Here is a 5,866-nt window from a genome sequence, read left to right on the forward strand (position 1 = left end):
CTTTTAAAAAATTTAGAAATATGTGCAATATAGACGAACTATATTTTTACTGTTACTGATAAACTATTTAATGATAATCTTAACATTATTGCAGCTTAATTTTAGATAACCATTTTCATTAAGGCCCAATATGTGCCGGTTTTTGAAATATTAGTGGGGCCCATTAGGTAAAGCCTGTGACTATCCTAATGCACCGCGTTGCGTAATTATAAGCGCACAATAATTTTACTTATGTATATTTTTTATTATGTTTTAGAGAACATATTTTTACACGTAATTCACATAACAAAACCAACACCCTTTATATTAGACAAGAAGAGAGTAGACAAATATAACTGTTGCAAAATTAAAAACGCACTTTAAGGATTCTTTTAAAATATTTTTTATTTACTCTCCCTAGTATTTTATTTATTTTTAATAGCTTCTGATCCTGTTGCTTCGGTATTCATACGTGTTGATGGGACAGCTCCACACAACATCAGAGATCCAAATTTATTCTTTAGAAATATCTTGGCTCTAAACGCAAGTCTCCCCAATACATATTAAATCCAGATGGGTTCAGATCTGGACTTCCAAGTGGCTAATCTTCTGCGGTTTTGAACACAGGAATATTGATTTTTAGCCACTGCTGGGTGGTTTTTGCCTTATGGGCTGGAATCTTGCTAGAAGATCCAAGGCTCTCCATTGAAAAGAACACTGCTCAACTACTTCCCCACGCCTTCGAAGACATCCTCCTAGTACACTTTTGCCCGGTCTTAACCCCTTTTTCGCAGAAATAAAGAGATGTTAACAATTTTACAAGATACTCCTCACCAAACCATTACGTAGGCTGGATGGTGGCAACGCTGAACCCTTTTAGCATAGATTTTGTCGTTTTGCTTATTAAAAACTTCTTCAACAGTGAAAATTTTCTCATCTGTGAAAAAAATATTGTCATGGCTGTTGATCGCGTGCCACTGAAAAACCTGCTTGCATCTGTCGAGTCTAATTTTTTTCAAACGTGTTGTCAAAAGATGACCAGTTGACGGAAGGCTTTCATATGGAGATCATCTCTAATTAGTCTTGACGTGGATCTGGTCGATATGTTCATTTCCCTGGACATGATTTTCTGCTTTCTGAGGGGATTTCTGCAAATTCTTTCTCGAACGGCTTCCATAGTTGCACTGGTTCGTACCTCACGAGGACGACTACTTCTCTTTCTGTCTGCCATTTCAAACGATTGGAAAAACCATTGATCGCGCGGTAGGCAAACGTTCCCGAAATATTAAGCTTTTTCCGCAATTCGTAAATCTCACATTCATTTTTGCGACACTTATGTAATGCAATCACTGCAATTCGATTTTCCTTATTTACCCACTTCATTGTTAACAAGCGAAATTTGCCACGAAACTGAGTATAATTTATGAGTAAACGATGCTTACGAGCAAAAGCAAAAATAACAGACGCTTTTTCTGCCAATTTGTTCTCTCTTCTTACAATGCATAGTAAAATTTGTCACAGAATTTATGGCAAGACTAAGTATACTCGTATATTTAAACTGACAGAAGCATTTTGATATTTTTAAATAATAACTGTAAAGTGTTTCTGTTTCAAATTTACACACTAAAATATTATATAAGTAAACCATGTGATTTTTTAATTATTTTAAGGGATAGGAGCACCAACGGCAAGGAAATAAAAAGGGTTACAAATGATTTTTTTGACAGCACTGTTAGACTATTAAAACTCTTTCACTTGTAATGTACATAAACACACAAAAACGGAAGGGAAATATATGGCCACTGCTTCAAGCGTTTCGGATTTCCAGGACTCTATCATAGTGAGTGTGATGACTCGGTTTGCAACCGTTTGACTTAAAAATTTATCTAAGTGTATTCTACATAGAGTAGTGTATGACTTCTTTGATTGGTTAGTGTAAAAAAAAATTGTACTTTATTAGAAGAAAAAGGTAGACATCCTTAAAGTGGTCCTATTTGCGTAAAAAATCAGGATATAAATATATATATATTTTTTTAAACGTCATTCTGTAGATAAATTCATCATCATTTTTTGCCACTACAGCTTTTTGTGAGCTTTGGTCTGCTGCACGTGCGACCTCCATACATTTCGATCGCTTGTGACTTTTTTCCAATTCCTTGGCCAAAGTTCATTGATTACCGCTTTTTATAAATTACCAAGTGCTATCACTAGCGGTATTACAATGGGTCACAAGACTAAGTGGACCCCCTCTTCACGCTTATGGAGAGTAGCAACCAGAGTAATTGGAAGAGGCAGACGATGGATGGCCTTAATCGGGATTAAGGACTTGAAACTGAAATTGAAATCTGAAAAGGTTGAGCCATGGAGCACCATAAGATTTGGTGGCTCCTAAAACACTCAGGCTAAAGCTCTGGAAAGAGGGTAGATAGTCAAGAAGGGAAGGAGCAAAGTATCCGAAAAAGAGATAGGAAAGAATAGAAACAGTGCTAAAGATAGTTACTCCTGTCAGAAATTTCCAGATTCTTTGGCAGATCTGTAGATATTCTCCAGTTTTAGAGAACCAATATTACTCATTCTCACGACATCAGAACCCAAAACTCGTAGCCGTGCTCTAGCAAAGGCAGCACACTCACAGAGAAAGTGCTCAGTACTATTCGCCTTCTCCAAGCACGACAGGCACATTGGGTCCTCAATGATTCCAATGGTGGTCACATGCTGACCCTATGGGTTGTGTCCTGTGATGATACCGACCATCAACCGGACGTCTTTCTTTCCAAGTTTTAGTAGAAAGTTTGACAGTTTTCTGTTCGGACTTGTCACAAAACACTTTGCAGTTCTGCAGCGTTCTAGACCGGACCATCGCGCTTTAAGTAGATTGCCTACATAATCGCTGATCCAATTCATGATTCCTGCGGAACTGATTCCGATTATTGGTTCTGGCTCTTGTGGGGGAACCGCTGATCCACGGTTGGCCAATTCATCGCCAATTTCGTTCCCATATAAGTACAAACCTGTTTTGTCTTGCGACAGAGTTAAGCTTCTTTTTACATTCTTGAACAATCTTTAAGGTTTGCTTCGCGCCTTTGGCCTTCAGTGCGGCCTGACTGTCACTGGAAACTCCAATCTGTTTCCCGCGCCATTTCCTCTCGAATATCCATTCGGCTACTTTCAGGATGGCAAAAACTTCCGTTTGGAAAACAGTTGCCATTTCCTCCATAGCATAGTGATACTTATTACTATCGTTTAAGTACCATCTGGCTCCAGCCCCTATTTCATTCTTGGACGCATCGGTAAAGAAAATATCCGTCAAACCTCCCTGCATGCAATCTGGATTGCTGGCATGCATTCTGGATCTGACATTAAATTTCCTTCCAAATGAAACTGTGGGCATCAGGCCGTCTTTAGGTGCCAAGAACAGTGGATACTGCTCAGATAGCAACTTAAAGATTTCTCTGTGTCCCAAAGTTCCATCTTCGTGCCAGAAACTATATTTTTGGAGTCTACACATTGTTTTTATTGCTTCCTGTTATATCTTAAGATCCAGGGGGAGCAAATCAAGCATAGCATTTAAGGCATCACCAAAGGTTGTACTCATGGCACCCGTGATGCATAAACATACACTTCTTTGCAGCCTGTATAGTTCCCGGATTATGGATTAAGGACTTAATTCGGACTTATCTAATCCGGTTACACTGCTAGGCTTAATAATTTAAGCGAATTAGGGGAATTTTCGGCGACGACAAACGACAGTTAATATAATATCTAGTGCGAATGAAAAATAATGAAATTTTTAAAAAGAAGAACCAGAAGGACTGGATCTAATGCTAATTTGCACTAACACGTTCGAAATAACATTAATTGTTTTGATATTTCGGAGCAGTTTGAAAAATTGCAATTTCAGATTTTTTTAATAAATAATTATTTTTTAGTATCAGGGCAGCTAATACCCATATTTCTTGCCTATTACTATTAAACTAATCCGTGTAACAACTATCTGTCACGCTACAATTTTAATCAGATTAACTGTTCCGGTATTAACGCCGCCGACTGTCAATGCTATAACCTAACCTAACCCAAAGATGACAGATTATCAGATTTGGACATCCGCAGGAAAATTGTGGGAGTAACTTCGGCTGCCACGTCATTGGATGTTCGGCAACCGAGTTCTCTCCGCTCATTTCACACGTATTCACACACTCGTCCAATTAGTCGTTCCGATTTAGACGGTAACGAAGTAATATGCGCGTAGATTGTGCTGATTCTTATTTTTTTTTTTTTTTTTTTTTTTTTTTTTGTATATTACCAATACAATCCAACTTTTTTTATAAACAAAGCATTGTCAGCCAATCAGCTGACTCCCACAAAATCACTAGGCGGCTAATGTTGGCCACACATCGTGACCTAACCTAAATGCTTTCACCGAATTCGAATAGTTACCAACGTACATACGACGTTCGAAGGGTCCCGTCACTAAATTTGCTCGTAATGGCCAATTATGGATTTTCATAAAATGTTTCTATGATTACTTTATGATGGCATAGAAAATTTCGAAATTCAGAGTAGGTGTTAATCAGAGCGAAGCCATTAAATTTGGTGGCTAACAACGTTTTGTACATTAGAATGTCACAACAAAAGAAAGTAGACTAATAGTAGAATAGTCATTTTCTTTTGTGGTGGCATCCCAATGTTCAAGGCGAAACAATTTAGCTGGTATTCTGATATCACCTTAAACGATTCACGATTTTGAACAAACAGCACTCGCGTAAGATGGATATACTCCACCTCACCAACCCGAGTGCTGCTCACAGATTTCGACATGTTTGTGTTACGTACGACACAAGAACGGCTGATAAAACTTTTTTTTTGTTCTATCTTTAATTATTTTTATTTTTAAACAATATAAACTTTTTAAAGGCAAAATACAAAAACCGGATGTTTTCGGTTACATTTCTGCAAAAACCCCGAGCGTCATAGATTCGCCTTGGTGTTAGCGATGCGACGAAGGAGAAAAATTACATACAAATGGCAAAAATTCCCAAGCAAATTTTTGTTGGATTACACGCAACTGAGCATAGCGAGATAAGCAGCCCAACAGCGGCGACGTAGTGACGTAGCAAAGTGGCGATAGCTACTAGTGACTACAGAAGCAGCGCAGCCTAGGCGAGGGAAGGAAAGGCGAAAACCGTGGAGCTGACGAAATTCAGTTGACGCACGGCGATATTTGATACTAAATTTGGACCCATATTGTTAAAAATTGATATATTAAATTAAATTCAAGAGAATTCATTGAAGCTGCAGTCAAAACAAACAAAAATATTGTAGAATAAAAATAAAAATAAAATACTTGTATAGCTTCTAGCTTTTAAAAACTTATTTTAAGAATTTTAATAACAATATTTTATGTAAAAAATAATAATAAGAATAACTTTTTATAGTCGCTAAAAAACAATGGCCGCCTAATATTAAAGGAAATGTGCTAAATTTGAAAAATATTTATTAAATTCACTTAGTATTGAGTACTAATATACTTTTTAAGTTGGTATTTTAAATTCTTAAATAAAAGTACTAATAAATCGTGAAATAATCATGTTATATTAGACCAATCGACCAAATTAATAAAAACATTTTTCTAATAGCGGTCGCCCCTCGGCAGGCAATGGCAAACCTCCGAGTGTATTTCTGCCATCAAGACGCACACCACAAATAGGAGGAGGAGCTCGGCCAAACACCTAACAGAAGTGTACGCGCCAATTATTTATTTTTTTTTATTTTATTAGACCAATCGAATTGGTTGAAAAAAATTAATTTGAAAAAAAGTCAGAAGAATTTTCAATTATTATTATCGAACAGTTTTAGGCTATTAATAAGTCCTAAAACTGCTGTAGGC

This window comes from Anastrepha obliqua, chromosome 1, assembly GCF_027943255.1.
Source record: "Anastrepha obliqua isolate idAnaObli1 chromosome 1, idAnaObli1_1.0, whole genome shotgun sequence".
Classification (NCBI taxonomy): Eukaryota; Metazoa; Arthropoda; class Insecta; order Diptera; family Tephritidae; genus Anastrepha; species Anastrepha obliqua.